This window comes from Diabrotica undecimpunctata, chromosome 10 (genome assembly GCF_040954645.1).
Source record: "Diabrotica undecimpunctata isolate CICGRU chromosome 10, icDiaUnde3, whole genome shotgun sequence".
Taxonomy (NCBI): Eukaryota; Metazoa; Arthropoda; class Insecta; order Coleoptera; family Chrysomelidae; genus Diabrotica; species Diabrotica undecimpunctata.
This window is the reverse complement of record NC_092812.1, coordinates 47,719,949-47,738,690: the sequence shown is the minus strand read 5'-3', so window position 1 is coordinate 47,738,690 and position 18,742 is coordinate 47,719,949. Positions and strand designations below refer to the sequence as shown.

At 33.4% G+C, this 18,742-nt stretch overlaps 1 protein-coding gene across 1 annotated transcript in view; it reads left to right on the top strand.

The window, feature by feature from the left end:
- Positions 1–13,639: 13,639 nt before the first annotated feature.
- The window catches only part of Dhit (regulator of G protein signaling double hit), a 91,190-nt gene continuing 86,087 nt past the window's right edge, over positions 13,640–18,742 (top strand). Inside the window, exon 1 of the mRNA XM_072546620.1 lies at positions 13,640–14,009. The gene's annotated coding sequence lies outside the window, so the exon portion shown is untranslated. The remainder of the gene's footprint in view (positions 14,010–18,742) is intronic.

Below are 18,742 nucleotides of genomic sequence, written 5' to 3'. Positions count from 1 at the left end.
AATGAAAATTAATTATAAAGGTATGTTAGTTGTTAATGGATATATCAGTCAAGTTAGTTATCTGTGATATAGTATTGTTTTTGGTATCTGATTTAAGTAACAGGTGGTATATATCGCTTAGATTCTTGATGTCACTCTTAACATTAATGGAGAAATCGTTAAGGAAAATATATATATATATATAGGACATTTCAATGAACTCTCTTTTAGATTTATTGTTCTCACGGTGGAGAATTGTGATGTTAGTATAGTCCATGAGATGACCAGTGGAATGGACATGTTTGGCTAATGCACCACGGTCAGGGTGAAGTCGAGAATCACTTTTGTGTAGTGTAATACGTGATTTCAATAATTGAGATGTTTGACCGATGTAGGAATTGTTGCAAGAGAGACATGGACATATATATATATATATATATATATATATATATATATATATATATATATATATATACAGTCCTCTCTCTCTATAACGATATGCAAGGGACCGGGAATTTTTATCGTTATAAGGAGAGATCGTTATACAGAGAGAGACAAAATTCGGTACTGTAATATTAATAATACTGTACTAAATAACCTATTTTAATTTAAAAAAATTATCAAAACGAATATAAATGAATTAACATTGTATTCCACATAGATTTATTAACGAATAATATAAGCAATACAGTATGAAAAATGACTGTACAATTAAAACATGTGTAGTGTACAATAAAAAAAATAATATGCTACTGTAAAATATATTTAGCCTACATTAAGAAAAAAATCTGTCACCTTGGTCTGTTTTCTTTTCCCTTTCCACAGAACTGATCTGACCTTGTCCTGAAGACGCATCGAATCTTCCACAGCACTCATATCGTCTTCCTGGTGGATGAAGAATCGATGCAGTACTTTTGCCGCATCCAATGCCTGCTTAGGGGTCAGAGCTGGTTCTAGCTCTGCTTCCACTTCCAAGTCACTGTTTTCTTCTTCTTCTACACGAAGTGCTTGCAGGATGTCCTCGTCAGAAAGTCCAGATGTTGTAGCTACATTTTCATCAACTTCTTCAAAATCTGTTAGCTCTTCCGGTCCGTAGGTGATAGTAAGTTCAAACTGTCTGGCCTAAACATCTAATGGCAGGTCATCTTCATCATCAGTCAATCCTTGATCTTCCAGCCATCCTGCGTGTTTGAAGGAATGTTTTATTGTATTGCCACATCATCTCGTCCCAGGATTTACTAGTCATTAGGATGGGGCGTCAAGAATGTTTAGTTTAAGATCTCCATTATTCTCAATCAATTCCATCAAAAGTCTTTTCCTGTAATGGCTTTTCAAACTTTTGATGACACTTTGGTCCATGGGCTGAAGGACACTCGTTGTGTTTGCTGGCAGAAAACAGAGTTCAATGTTTTTAAGGTCGTGCAATACAGGATGAGCAGGATAATTGTCTACAAGCAAAAGAATTTGTTTCCCTTTAAGCTCGATATCCCACTTTCTTATCGCTTCTTCAAAAATTTCCGAGGTCATCCACGCACTCTTATTGCTTTATAGGTCACCGGTAGTTGTGTAGTAAATTTTAAAGTTCTGTTTGGTGTCATTTTAAAAAACAATCCAATCTTATCCGCATTCAAAATGTCGTCTGACGCATATCGTGCCTTCAGTCCAGGCCACACGTTTTCTAGCCAATCATCCGTTACGTTTTTGTTAACATCGCCAACCTCTCCGCTGATTTGCCAGTAGTTGATCTTGTGCCGCAGCTTCCACTTGCTCAGCCAACCCTCAGATGCCTTGAAATTCTCGATTCCAAGTTCAGTTGCAAAAAACTCAGCTTTTGTTCTGACCACAGGCCCAGAAAGTGGAATATGGTTCATACGCTGCTGCAGGAACCACTGAAGCATAGCGTGATCTAAATCTTCGTGCTCAGGTTTTCGAAAGCTTTATAACCCTGATATATATTAGGGATGGTATTGCAGTAATATGTGAACATTCTGCAACACTCATCTCAATTTTCTTTCTTCATCTATGAATAATTTTACGTATTCATTTAGTGTTCTGTATAGTTTTTCACTACTTTCGATCGACTGAGGATGGTATGCCGTTGAAAAATTGTGTGTGGCATCGTTTCACGGTGCCGAAAACAAGTACCTACCGAAAAAGAAGCCAAGGAGTCCAGGATAGAAAAATTCAAGATCCGAGAGGAAGCAGTCCAACGAGTAGGTGGTGCGCAAGCGGGACGTCAAGAACGAAGGCTACGATATCTTCTGTTAAAATATCTTTGGTGCGAAATGTTAATTATATTAGGGCAATAAACGTTTTTATTTTTATTTTATTTTTATTTTTATTGAGACCATCTAGATCTACCCGAGTGATGATCTGGAAATATTAATTATTATTTATTTTTCGCAGGTATTAAACAGTGGGTCATCGCATAGCGCCAATGCCAATGGTATCGTCGCTAGGATTGAAATTTAAATTTTGTACATATTATTCAGGATATAATTTTATTTTGTTATTTATTTATTTCGAATATATTTTTATTTAAATCAAACCTGAGTTTTACTGAGTCTAAAAGAGCTAACCGTCACAAGTTTTTCAAAATCGAGTTGGCTTGTGTCAAATATAAGTTAGTTCTTTACATTTTCTTAAACGGACTAGTTTATTGCATGAAATAAATACATAAATAATCGCCCATTAATGGAAACAGGAAGAATCGACTTATTAATTTATGGTTGGATACCTATACAGATAAAACCAGAACACAACAAGAAGTATGTAATTTATTTAATATAAAATATCCTAATTCGCCTATCACACAATTCATTGTGAATAAAATTGAGAAAAAACTTAGAGAAACTGGACAAGTGAAACATGTTGCAAATGCTGGTCGTGTACCAATAAATGATAATATAAACCTTGATGTACTATTAAGTGTGGTAGAGAATCCTCAAATTAATTCAAGGCAAATTACAGCTGATACAAACATTTCTAAAAGATCTGTTACGTGTGCTAAAAAAATGTGAAGGAAATCAGTGAGAATGATGCAGATCGCCGAATGCAATTTTGTGAAGTAAATGCAAGTTAATGCAAGATTTAATATTCAAAATCCACGCTTCATTCGTCAAATCTTTTTTCTGTTGAAGCAACTTTCTGTTTACATGGAACAGTGAATAGCCAAAATTGCAGATATTGGAGTAAAGAGAATCCTCATTGGATGACTGAGGCACACACTCAGCACCCTCAAAAAGTAAATGTATGTCTTCAGGGTTAGTCGAGGATAGAACTATAGGTCCTTTTTTCTTCGAGGAGCGTCTTAACAGACCATCAACGGAAATATCTTGATTTTTTACAAAATTAATTTATATATGCCCTTATGGACATTTGTGAAAATAATCGTAATTAGCTAAATAAAAACACTAAAACCATACCCATTCGTACTGTACACTTTCTGTTCGAGATTTTTAAACAGACCTTTTCCTAGGATATGGATTGGTAGACGAGGAACAATAGAATGGCCCCCATAGAGACCATTCTATATTTAAAATATTTAAAAAATAAAATTAGATTGGAAATTCGTAGAATAACTTCAGAAAGGATTCACAATGTTCAAGAAGATTGTCGTCGTCCGTTCAATTATTGCCAAGATGGCAATTTGAACATTTAGTTTAAGCGAAAACAATTTTTATTTGTCAAATAAATGTTTTTTTTTCGGTTTTCTGACAGCAGTAAAATCTATTGTTTATTAAATAGATTACATACATATTTTTTGTTGTGTAAATTATTTAATTCAAAAACTTTACCCTCGTAAAACGTAAAATGCAATTAAATATGAAATCTATTTAAAGTTGTTGAAGTCTCTTTGATGTTGAATTTAAAATCCAGAAAGAGCTGCTATTGTTGTTTTTACAGATGGTACATGACAGTAATAGCAGTACAAATAACATACACGAGACTTTAAAGAAACTGTTAAAATATTTATCTTTAATTTTACTTTGCATTTAAAAATTGAAGTAAATATGTTAATTTAAAATTATACCAGGAAAATGAGAATTTATGAAGACCCTCTCTAGAACTATTATCTAACGATTGTTTTAGGTTTAATATGGGCACAATAAAAGAAGTTATTTGCATGTAACAAATTGTTTTCGCATATTTTTATTTATTAACGATTTGAAAAATAGCTGATTTTTGTAATTTTCGTCTATAAATTAAAACCATTATATTTTATCAAAAAAACTGAAAAAATAATCGATTGATTTATAAATGCATGTTCATACCGGCCTATAAGCCTTTTGCCTATGATTAGCAAAGTCTTTGAAAAAATGAATGTAAAAAGGTTAAGAACGATAATAGACGAACATAAAATAATTCCAGAACATCAATTCGGTTTCCGAGACAAACACGGAACCATAGAACAAGTGCATAGGCTAGTCAACCAAATAAACAAGGATTTGAAATATCTGTCAGCTACAAGAAAGGAAGTGATTAACAACAAAAGGTAAAAGAAATAATAAATTAGACTTACTCACAATCAATTTAATTTAACTAATCAGACGAACGGTTTCGCTTTCTACAATATGCAAAGCATCTTCAGGTCACGATACAAAGTTAAATAAATGCTGAAAATAATAAACCCATAATAGGGTGTTGTCTAATAAAGATAAAACAAAGATAGGTGATATAAATTATATAAATTACAGTAATTATGCCAATATTACATGTCTGTGGTTTTTCAAAATGAATAAAATGTTTAAGCAGACAAGGTAAGACCCACAAATTGGTAAAATAGTCTATTAAATTGTAATGAAATAATAAATAAACAAATAAATAAAACATTACTTACATGCCGGTACTCTATTAATTGATGGTTGAAAGAACATGGTTCAAACTATCTTGTATTGTTGATTGGAGAACTCAAGTCAACTATTGTAATTGTTTAACAGTAAACGGGGAAGTTCTTGAGGAGACAGATTTTATCCAATAATTTTTGGATAAAATCTGTCTCCTCAAGAACTTCCCCGTTTACATGTGTAATTATTGTAAAACATACTAAACTTAGAAAACACTTAAAACCTAAACGTTACTACATGTAATGCTAGATTCCTAGCAACATTAGAAATAATCATAGAGATGGAAGCAGAAATGTCGAAAATGAAATTGGGTCATTGTTTTATCAAGTCGGTAGTGAAGCTGAAACAACGGAAAGCGTTGGCTTCTTTGTACACACAAAACATGAAAACAGCATTATATCAGTAAAAAGTTTGTTTACTAGAGTAGCTTCTTTAACATTAAAACTAAGTTTAAGATATAGTTTAAAAATCGTACAGGTATATGCCCCAACAAGTAGCCTTGCGGACTATGAAACAGAAGAATTCTACAATGACCTTACTTTAGCCATAAACGATACAAAAGCACACTTTACCATATGTGGTGACTTCAACGCTAAAATGAGGAGAAAGGCAGATGAGATAGAAACATCAGTGGTAAAATTTGGTTTATGGAGCAGGAACGAGCGCGATGAAACTTTACTTAGTTTCCTGCTGGAAAAAACTATTCCAAATGAACAGTTTCTTCTACAAAAAACAAGCAGAGCCCGAAGAGAAAAACTAAGAACAATATCGATTTTATGATCACCGACAAGAGGCAAATCTTTAAAGCTATTACAGTCCTGAACCAGTTTTCAATAGAGAGCGACCACAGAATGGTGAAAGTATCGTTAGAAATAGACCTTGAAAAATAAAGATATCGCATGATCAAAAGAAAATCTACACATACCTGGACAGAGCTTAATATCAACAACATTTTCGAAAGCAATAAGAATACAGACACAAATATCAACACCCCGATTGACATTATAATAGAATATATAGAGGAAAGCCAGAAAAAAACTGCCAAAAGAAATCATGTAACGAAAGAATCAGTCTCCAAACACAAGCGAAGAGAAGAGAAAAATGCAAAGTAATAGAAGCAAAGAATATCATGAACTTAGAGAGATAAGTAAAAAAATACAAAAATCTATTAGGATGGACAACCGAAAGTATAACAGTGAACAAATCCAACAAACGATTGAATATAACAAGAGTTTCAAAGTTCTCAGGAGAAAATTAAAAAATGGTAAAAAAAAATAATGAAATTAAAGGATAAATATGGAAATATCAGAGATGTATTACTAAGGGTAGTAGAAGATTTCTATGCAGAATTATACATAAGTCAAAACATGATAAGCAACTATCAGAAAAGTTAGAAAATTCAGGAAAAAGATTAGTCAATCAAGGATCGGAATTGATGATTCATATATCAACAGACGAAATAAGGAACGCACTGAAGAAAATAAAAGAAAATAAAGCGCCGGGAGAATATAATATCGTTATAGAAGCCGTAAAGATTAGACGAGACAGACTTTTAGAGAATATAAAGAAATTGTTCAACTTATGTCTGCACCAAAGTGAAACGCCTACAAGTTGGCAAAGTGCACTTACCAGTTTATTACACAAAAAAGGGCAATCCAACATACCTCGAGAATTACCGACCCATATGTCAGTTAAACCTCTACAAGATATTCACAAAAATACAAATAGACTGGAAACAAAATTAGGTTTTACCAACCTAGAGAACAGGCAGGTTTTAGGAAAAACTTTGGCACCAACGACCACCTCCACTTCATAAAAGGGTTTATAGAAAAATCCATCGAATACAACCGATCATTAGTCCTAGCTTTTGTAGACTTTCGCAAAGCATACGATACTGTAGAAATTAACAGCGTAATGAGAGCGTTAGAGGAAAGTAGCATAGATTATCGGTACTCCAAACTGATCCCGAATATATACAGTAATGCAATCATGACCGTAAAACAACACAAAGACACAAAATGTATAAAAGTCAAAAAAAGGAATCAGGCAAGGAGACACGTTATCTCCCAAACTCTTTACGGCAGTTCTGGAACATGCTTTCAAAAAATTGGAGTGAAAAGTCAAAGAAATCAATGTCGACGGCGAAATGTTCTCCCACCTACTATTTGCGGACGACATTTTTCTGATAAATGATAACTTAAAAGACGTTGGAACTATGCTTACTGAGTTAGATGCCGCCTGTAATGAAGTTGGTTTGAACATCAATTTTGGAAAGACTCAATACATGACAAATATAGTACCAAGTGAAAATCCAAAAGTCGACAACTAAACTGCTAAACTGCAAAAAGAATTACTTTGGCATGGGCCGCATATGGAACTCTATCAGACATCTTCCAGAGCAACATGTCAAATTATTTGAAAAAGAAGACGTTCGACCAAATTGTGCTTCCATGACTTACGGCGTCGAAACAGCTTCCTTAATCTAGGCTACAGCAATCAAACTCAGAGTAGTCCAAAGACGAATGGAACGCTCGCTACTTGGAACTGAGTTTCAAAGGCAGAGTTAGAAACGAGGAACTAAGAAGAAGCGCAGATGTCCCAGATGTCATAGAGTACAAAGCATGGCTGGAGTGGAACTGGACGGCAAGAATGAATGACGGGCGGTGGACCCAAAAAATTACAGTGGGGAGACCACGAGTTGACAGAAGAAGCAAAGGGAGACCAACTACATGATGGACAGACGACGTGAAAATAATCGCTGGGAATTGGCTGCAGGAAGCTCAAGACGAACAGAACTGGAAGAAATCAGGGGAGGCCTATGTTCAACTTTGGACGCAAAGTTGATCATAGGCTGGATGATAATGATGATGACATCATTTTCTAGGGAGGGCGGCGCCTCGTAGCCACTACTAATAATATCCAATCTCTGATAGGAGAGGGACATAAAAAAAAAGAAAAATGTGCGTGTAGAGTTCAATCTCTTATCTGTATCAAAATAAAATAAATATTTCAACTATTCGAAAAAAATATAATCCATAAAAACCAATGTTTATGGGAGATTTTTAGTGTATTTTAAATTTTTTATCATTTTTAAATCATGATGCCCTTTTGAACTTATTTTATCTCCTCCCTTGTCATAGTATATATGTGAATTGGATCATTGTAGGTGGAGGCATTGTATAACGGAAGATGAACGACAACTGAGGATGAATCTGCTAGCCTGCAGGACCGCATTATATTTTTTATTTCATCAGAAGGAAATTAAAAAATAAAGGTATTTACAGATATGTAAATGTACAGGGTGTTGCTATATTTCATCGACAACGCTATTACTTAGACAGTTTTCGTTAATTTGCACTATAAATGGAGAGGTTAAAAGCGTACTAAACAGATACCAATAAATAGGGGGAGGCTTTTAAATACGGCTTTATAGGATAAGCGACAACTATACAAGAAAATATTACTATTAAAATAGGATAACAAACAATAGCCTACCAAGAGCAGACAATGTAACAGAGGAAGATTACCTACACGTTGGGTTAACGACATCAGGCGTATCACCAAAAATTGACAACAAAGAGCACAAACTCGCAAAGAATAAAGGAGTTTAAGGGAGGCATATGTCCAGCAGTGGACGTGATAAATGAAGACTGGATGATGATGATGATGAACAAATAATAGAGCTACTCAATGATAGAAATATGGATGTATTTAATTTAATAGAATCTATATATAATATCTGGGACAACTAATCAAAATAAACAAAGAAAACAAGAGTACAGAAATAAAAGGATGAACAAGGCTTGTTGGGGTATACTTTAGTAAATTTGAATCTATTCTTAAAAACATAAAATACTCACACTACTTAAAACAAAGGTTTTTAACCAATGTATACTCAGAGTTGTTACTTACGGATCACATATGAAGGCAAATGTTCGTATAATAAAGAAAACAAAAAGAAAAAACCATGGAAAAGCAAATTCTTAGTACAAAACTGAAGTATTAGAAGACAAAAAATAAGATGATAAGAGCGCAAAAATGCGCAAGCCTGGGATGGATGAATATAGCAAGAAATAGAGAAGAATGAAAGAGATTGGGAGGGTTTCCAATGACGCCGATATAGATAAATTAAGTAGTTATTAAATAGATTAAGTAGTAGGTTATTATACAGAGTCGACATAATAAATGTCGACTTCTACAGTTGATTCTACAAGGCATTGGTAGGTTGATTTTACATTGATTCTACAAGGTTGATTAAGGACAAGAGAGGCCGTATACGCAGACATATATCTTGGCTGGCTAATGTTAGAAACTAGACTGGTTTAACATCTACTGACTTATTGAAATAAATAGTTTATTTATAACTGTATCATTACATATGACTTTAATAAATAATCAAAACAACTAGACAACAACTAGAGAATGATGATACATTGACAACTAGAACAAAATTTCTTCTTAGAAGAGAAACATTTACAAACCTCTGTTTTTACTAACAAGGAATTTTCAAGGATAGACCAAATGCAACAGAACTACTTAGAATGGAATCCTAAAACATTCACAAGACATCTTCTAGATGTGCCAATCTTCTATAGATGTTGGCGAGCATGTTGACCCATCACAAGACATAATACAGGAAAATAAGAAATACCATACATAAACTTGAAAGGATAGGAAATATACTCAAAATTTCAACAACATTCAAAATAACCAAACAACAATAAAAAACATTGAGATCTATTTTATCTAAAACTAAACCTAACAATGAACAAGAAAAACAAAAAATTGTATTTATAAAATACGTTGTGAATGCGAACATTTTTATTTAGGTGAAACATCAAGACCATTAAATGTTAGAATAAGTGAACATCAATCTTATATCAAAAATAGATAATTTGATAGATCTCAAATATGTAAATACGCATGGATAAATGAACATAAAGTTAAGTGGAAAGATTCAAGTATTGTCACGAAAGAAACAGATCCTATTACGTTAAATAAACCAATTGCGTCGCAAATTCCTCGGCAGAATGGAGTAAGATCTGGTTACCGATATTAAAAGAGAAAATCAACAGAAAGAAACTACCGCTATTAGTAATTTTATATCATATTGAAGATATATCATTTATAGTTTAAAATAACATCAGAATAAAATCAGAGTTTGATGTTAATATTTGGGGTAAACTAAATGTAAGACCAAATACAGTACCGCCCAAAATAAACAGTACTGAAACTAAAACATAGATGTCTCCTTGTGCGCGCTGTCATATTCAAATTAACTAGTATAGACCTGTCAAGTAATCCTTAAACAATTCATTATTAAGGCCTAATTGTTAAAAATGGTGTTAAGTACAGAGGAGAAAGTGTTTCTTGTGGAGCATTATTTTCGCTCATACGGAACCGGCCGACGTAATAGTGCAAGTCTGCAATACTTGTGTGATCAATTCACACAACGGTTTAATAAACGTTCTCCAAGTAATGTTGTAATTTTGAAGGTTGTTGAAAAGTTTAGAAATACGGGTAATGTATTGTGCCAATGAAAAGGAAACTCAGGGCGTAACCAAGACAGTTAACAACAACGATATGAACGTGTTTTTCAGCGAATCTTGGAAAATCCGAAAGACAGCCAGACAAGAACAGCGTTGCATCTTGGCTTAAAACGAACTTCCTTGCAAAGAATCCTGAAGGAACTGGGTGCATTTTTGTATGTGATTCAAATATATCAACAATTACATCCCAGGGATTATCACAGTAGAGTGGAATATTGTACCAGAATTCTTACATTACAGTATGAAAATCGCGAAATTTTGAAAAAATGAATGGTTTTCAGACGAAGCATATTTTCATTTGTCAGGCCATGTAAATCGTCGCACAAATCGATTTCTGGGCTTTGCCAGAATCGAAGAAAATAGTAGGCAAGTCACACTTAATCAACAGAGGCACATACAAATTTTAACACGTTTTATTCCTGATCTACGTCAATTTTGTCGTGCATGTAATTTGGCATTTCGATACCAATTTTTCCAGCAGGATAGGGCAACTTGTCATACTGCTGTCGCAATTTGTCAATTTCTTCAGGGATATTTTCCAAACAAATCCATTTCACGATTTAATGACTTCCCCTATCCTGCACATTCTGCAGACTTAACATCTCCAGACGCATACATTCGGGACATGGCTAAAACTGCCGTTTTTAAACGGGCACCACAAACCATCAATAAGTTAAAGGATGCCGTTAGAGCCTTCTTCGCAGACTTGAAACAACCTTTATTCGATAACATTACGAGAAATCTGGAATATCGGTATGAAGTCTATCTTTAGAGAGGAGAAGCTCATTTAGAACATGTTATAAAGTGTCAATAATATGTATTTTTTAAAACAATAAAATAATTACAAGTTCAGTACTGTTTATTTTGGGCTATACTGTACTTACCATGTCCGGATAGTTTTATGAGGTTTTTTACCTGGTTTTTTCCTCATAATTTACTACGAGATAATTAACAGGAGAATTTTACTGTCATCATTGCATGCGGTTGTCATTCTTAACTTAAAGTTGATTTCATTTAATCAAATGAACTATCTTCCATAAAGTCGTTCCAGAAACGCAACTCAAAAATATTGACAACATGACAACAATATATGTCTCAATGGTTAATTATGAATGAGTCAGCTGAAATTAAATTATTAGAAGCATTTTTTACGAAGTAACAAAAACAAAATATTCGGCCATTGTAAAGACTAGAATATTTTAAGAAGTACTTGTATACAACCATTATTATTAATATTAAGAACCGTGTGTACCTGACACGGTTATTGAATATTGGAAAGAGCAAATCGCAAGGTGAATCCAGAGACTCTAATATTAGTATACATGACAACATCATAAAGGACGTTGATACATCCATTCTGACCCTCTATTTAAAGATCTTGCAGAGTTGACAACACAGCAAATGCTGTAACAGAGCAGAAAGTTCCCACTATATGTAGACAAATGTTAATGCTGAGGCTATAGTTTCTGTGGGTGTCCTAAAATTGATGATTGAATGGAGAGAGAACAACACAAAAACCGACTATAGAGACATTTTGTCCGAAAATCAAACTTTAGAATGTTACTGAGCTCTACGAGGCAACATAACAGCGATATAAGGAGTACTGAGAGGAATCTGGAAAAAATATAACACCGTAAAGACGAGAAGAGATAGTGTCGTTGGAAGTTCATGGGTAATGTGTGGTTGCCACTTGGGTGTAATCTGTCAAGAGAACAGTCTGGTAGTTACAAACGCTTACTTTAAATTACCTAATCGTAGACTATACACTTGGAGAGTGTCTGACGATAGTGATAGCAAAGATATATTAGAAACTAGATAGATTATGTATTAATAAGAAAAAGGTGTCGAAATTGCATTAAATCAGCAAAACATAGCCTGGGACTGATGAAGTCAGAGACCATAATCGGGTTGTTGTAATACTCGATCTTCGATTCAAAAAACTAACTGCACGCTGCAGTAAGAATCAAATACAACGTTCATTTTTTAAGGATTCATTTACAAGAGATCAGCTGGCAATGAACTATCAGAAGAAATAGAAATATAACGTGGGATAAGGAAGGGACGCATACTTTCTCCGCTGTTTTTTAACCTAGAAGAGATAGTTCAGAAAGCACTAAAGGAAATATCCATTGGAATTAAAGTTAACGGAGAAACTATAAATAATATCAGATACGCGATGATACGTTAGTAATCGCAGAGTCGATTTAAGAATTGTAGATTCTGATGATTAAGATTATAGATAGTAGCGAAGAGACTGAACTTACTTTAAATATCAAAAATACGAAATTCATGACCATAATCTAAGTCTGCAATTCAAAGTATGAATGCTGAGGTGTTATGTATTTTCTGTGTTATTATATGGAATCGATGCTTGGACGCTAAAAAGGATATAAGTAACAGAATAGAAGCATTTGAGGTGTGGGCTTATAAAAGATTTTTAAAAATAAGTTGGGTCGATAAGGTTACGAACAACGACGTTTTAAAAAGAATGAACAAGGAAAAGGTGATATTAAATACAATTAAAATAAGAAAATTGCAGTAAAGGACACGGCACTTAAAGAAGAAGAAGAAGATTAAACAGACCAAGGTAATGAACGTAATTTATTTTGACCGTACACAGCCATATCTCACACTGGAGGAGAATTTTGTTCAGGACGAATAGGTTTGAGAGAGGGAAACTAATTTATTTGTGTCACGTCGCCGAGGGAATAAATCAAAATTGTGCAATGTTACTAATAAAAAAAAATATAACACATCGTGTATATATATATATATATATATATATCTATAGAATAGAATACAAAAACATCGTAAATAATAAGAAGAATTGAGTAAATTCTCCTTTTAGTTGAATTTCAGTATAAGTTTAGTTGTGAGAGTCTCGATGGCTAAGGAAGGGATTTTCGACGATGAAGTATTGTAAACGATAGTTTGTTAATGTTTGTAGAAGTTAAAAACGTTAAAGAAGTTAATAAAGTTTGATTTACTAAAAAACTATTTATTTATTAACGCAAACGAATTTTCTGGGTCCACTTTTCATAAAACCAATAAAATAATTTTGTTTTTTTTTTTCACCCCATTTGTAGTGCGTACGGTCCTGTGAGAGTTTTGATAGGACGCGGATATTAGGTGGCGGGTATCGGACGTCGGGCGTCGTCGTGCACGGTGTATATCGGCGTCGACGCCGTAGTCGCAGCATGAGCTGCGCGTTTCTGGAATGCTGGGAACGCGCAAGACGTAAGGCGCATCTGGTTTACTGTTTGCGGTTCGAACACGGCACGGCCGAGCCCATAAGTATTTTCGGTTAAACGGGTTGTGGTTAGTTTTTCTAGAATTTTATAGGATCGCCGTGGTGTCCGGCAAACCATCACCCACCATGGTCACGGGTGTACCGCCCTCACAGAGACCGCAATCTCAGAAAGTGGGGCATTGTGTATATTTGCAGCTCTTGTGAGTGAGTCAACAATCCTTACAGGACAGGCCTCTTCGACGGTGCATCTATTATGTGTCGCGAACGTTAAAATTATTAAGGGCAGCACCAGGTGGTCCTTCGGCCACCCTGTGCAATGGTCCGATTACCAGCGAGTGCAGCGGGCACGTGTGCCATCACCTACCTCCATGGCCATTGATAAAGGTATGTTGTGACGTCAAATGCACTGCACGCGATTTTCAGCTTGTTAATGGTATCCTTCTCTTTCTTTGTTCAATTTTCTTTAATCTTTTGGTTTGCACGTTCTCATTTCGTATCGATCAATACATGAACGAGCCTTCTAAACCCGGTCGGGCTTTACCACAGCCGCACTCTTGTAACAAGTGCTTCAAACTCTTTAACATCTTCATTTCTTACTCCATACTCCTACCTCCACACAATAATACCTTCTACTAACTCTCTCCTTTCTACACGAGCACCGATCCTCAAACAGTGCACACACGCAACATTTATGAGCATAAAATAAGAAACGCGATCTGCATCCATTCATAAATTATGAACAGATTCACACTTTCAATATGAACGCTGATAAAAGTAAACATCAATCTAACGATTTGCTATCGTACGAAAAATAATTGTAGCATCTGCCGATTTTCTCCCGAATCAATACTAATAAAATTTTGAATTTGATTTCATTTTTGATTTTTAAAGTTTCTTTTGTTTTGAAAATTGTGTAAATTATAATTATATCTTTCGTTTCCCTGTCATTTGGATAAACAAATAAACAGGTGACAGTTGAGGTTAGGGGTTGTGAAAAGAAAACGTTTACTATTGCATTTTACTAATTATTATATCGTTTTATATATTTTTAGCAATATTATACACATACATTCTATTATAACATTATGTTGAATAAGATTTACTTTTCATTTAAAGTATCAAAAGGAATGGGCACAAGTCAGATTCAAATTCAGAAATGTTTTATTGCTTTGAACTCCTGTAATTGCATAAAGTAATAGCTCTCCTAATAAAACAACATTTATTTCCCCGTGACTATTGGTCGTCTGAGTGGTGAATGGGCACAAGTCTTTGGAACAATCATCTTTGCAGTCTTTATATTCTGTTTTTTTTTGTGGAATGTACGTTTTTTAATTCTTTAATAATTAAGTTACTTTTTTTAATCGACAAAAAAGTCAACCAAGGCAGGTATTTTATTCGTATTAATTTTTAGCGTTTTCTGCATTTTACACAGACATCGGTTTAATATAAACGTTGATATATACTAAATCGCTTTTTGTGACAGATTAAATGAAAATTAAGGTAACGGATTTTCTTCAGTCCTTTCTGTTTATTATCATGTTTGCTGTTTACGTACAGGTTCTATTGATTTTTCCACGAACATTAGTGGATATAATAGTTCCGAAATCATTTTTTAAAAATTCTCAGTCATAAGTTATTTATTTTGAAACACTTGCATCGTATGTCTTTTGCATGTTTTTCATTCAATAACAACTGACTGAATGAGTATTCCATAATTATGCTCAACGAAATTCATAGATTGCCACGAATTTCAAAACTGTCAGTACCAGATGTAAAAGCGGCGACCTAGTTGTTTTGAGACAAGTTTTAATTTAATAAAAATTAATGAATGGAAAATCGAGTGGGAAGGATATTGAATTTGATAATAATCCACGTGGAATTACAAACTCTGCAAACAATATATGAGGAAAAACCGAGAAATGAATATGAAAACTGTTATGCACGGTTTAGGGATTAGGTACAGAAAAACTGACAAATTTTCCGAAAATATTTTAGTTATATTTTTTATGATTGATTTAAAAATTATCGACTTCTTGGAAAATACATTCAATCCTAAAATCAACCATAAATGTGTAATGATATTGATATTTGAAGATATAAAAATTAAAATAAGTTTACGTTATAAGTTTTAAATTTAAATACGTTTTTAAGAGCTCTACATGCTGCCCATCCATTTAATATTCTTCTTGATAGCTCACCTGTTAAGTTGTCCTTGCCTATTCTTTCGTGTTCAGGTTATATGTATTTAACAACAAGTTCTACTTCGTCCTTCTAAATTTGTTATTGTTACTGGATACGAGATTCGTCATGTATTTTGTTTTGGGGATATTTACTTTTAAACCAATCTTTCTGCAGGCTCTTTCCAGTTCTTCTAACATGGTGTGGATTTCGCCTAAGTCATCTTCTATAAAAACTATGTCTTTATCTCCTGGTTATTTATTGTCTTTCATCTTATGCATTGTTTAACTGATTTCACTAAGCGTTGTGTCTAGCATTAGCTCAGAACCTTGATTTAATATGATTTGTTTTAGTTGCCCTTTTTATCTTTATTTCGGTGTCACGTCTAATACTGTATAGTTCTTGATAGAAATCTTCCACAGTTTTTAAAAATGCCGTCCTGTTCGTGTTTGTTTCTAATTTGATTATTTTACTCTTTCCAGTTGTCAATTTTCTTTAAAGTACTTTCAAGCTTTTATTTGCCTGTATCGCTTGTTGGATTTTTCGTTACTATATTGTCTCAAATCTTTTCTGATTGCTTTGTGTACTTGTTGATCCATCTTAGATATTTCTTCTTTATTTGTGTTTATATTCTCTTTAATATTTTTTATAGTTTCTCCTCGTTCTTTGTTTTTGGACAATGTTTCTTTTGGCTCTCTCAGATAGCTTGTGTAATGCATTCATTGAAAGCATAAATATCTTCAGTAGGAGATGTCCATGTAAATGAAAAAACAACCAGGGTTTCTCCTGTTTCGTTGCGTTGGTCTGACCCGATTTTTCCTATATATCTTTCTTCAAGACAAATTCTGCTGCCAGTTTTAGTATTAAAATTACCACTTCCTCGTCTGAATGAGATGAGGTTGGGGCGTAAACCTGAATAATCTTTGTACTATATCTTTTGTTGAGGTTTAAGATTAAATAAGCAACTCTACTTAAAATTCTTTTGACATATGTGATGTATTTTGTGGACCAAGAGCTCAATACCACCCACTCAGGAATCTTCGATTCCAACGTCGTAAAAAAAATGACCTTATTTGAGGGTGTTTTCTACTTTTCTTCTGACTTCACTTACTTCTATTATATCCCAGTTATTAATTACTATTTAAATGGGAATAAGCCACATTTAAAGGTTAAAATACGTTTATTGACGTTTCAATTTCCACTTCGGAAATCGTTCTCAAAATACAAACATTAGTAAATTAAACAAATTTTGTTTTTGTTACTTAGTGAAAAATTCTTCTAATAATTTAATTTTATCTGACTCATCTATATTGACAATTCAGACATACATTATACATTTTAAAGTAGACGACTTTAAAATAATATTGCCAATATTGTTGAGTTGCGTTCCTGGGACGACTTTACTTATAAGATAGTTCATTCGATTACATGAAATCAACTTTAACTTGAGAATATCCGTCAGAAAAGATCATAACATGTAATTCGTCTTTAAAAAGACAAATACATGCCATGATGACAGTAAAATTCTCCTGTTAGTGATTCCATAGTAAATTATGAGGGAAAAACCAGGAAAAAAACCTCATAATACTATCCCGACATGGTAAGTATTTGATCTTGCATTTAGTTTACCTTCAATAAATACCAAATTCCGATTTTATATGTTTGTTATTTAAAAAATATAAATGATGTATTCTCTATATGTTACTGACTTACCAATACTGGTATTTTCTTTTTAATAACTTCCTCTTTCAATATGGGTAACCAGATCCTACTACATTCTGCCGAGGAATTCGCGACACAATTGGTCTCATTTAGCATAATTAGAGCCGCTTCTTTGATTTTTCTCTTTTTACCATCCGTTTCTTTTAGGACTATATTTGAATCATTCCATTGAACCCTATGTTCATTATCCCATGCATGTTTACATATTTGAGATCTATCAAATTCTCTATTTTTAATATAGGATTGATGTTCACTTATTCTAACATTTAATGGTCTTGATGTTTCACCTAAATAAAACTGATCGCATTCACAAGGTATTTTATAAATGCAATTCTTTGTCCTTTCTTGTTCATTGTTAGGTTTAGTTTTGGACAAAATAGATCTCAACGTGTTTGTTGTTTTGAATGTTGTTGAAATGTTGAATTTATTTCCTATCCTTTTAAGCTTTTCCGATAATCCTTTTATGTATGGTATTGTTATTTTCCTCGTATTATCCCTTGTATATGCTGTAGGATCTCGTTCTAAGTTGTTTTGTTCTATTCGATCGATTGTTGAAAATTCCTTATTTATAAACGATAAAGGATAATCATTTTTTAATAAAACAGATGTTAACAAATGTTTCTCCTCCAAGAACGAATTTTCGTTAGAACAAGTAATTTTGGCTCTATCGTATAAGGATTTAATGATTCCCTTTTTAATATTAATATTGTGATTTGATTTGAAATTTAAATATCTGTTGGTGTGTGTTGGTTTTCTATACACCTGAGTTTCGTATCCAGTATCGTTCTTAGAGATTAAAACATCCAGAAAAGGTAATGTGTTATTATATTCCTTTTCCATGGTAAATGTTATTGTCTCTTCTTTATCGTTTATATCATTTAGGAATGTGTCCAACAACTCTGATCCATGAGGCCATATTGAGAATACATCATCTACATATCTCCACCATACTGAGGGTTTTAAATTTTGTTTAGAAATAATATTTGTTTCAAAATCTTCCATAAATATATCGGCTAATAATGGAGATAAACTAGAGCCCATTGCTAGTCCAAAACTTTGTTTATAGAATTCATTATTTAGTTGAAAATATGTATTATCAGTACATACTGTTATTAACTCCATTATAGCTGATATATTTATAATCTATTTCTAATGAGTGTAGAGTAATAAAATCTCATGAAGTATTCAAAAGCGCTACAGGGTAATCCGTCAATAAT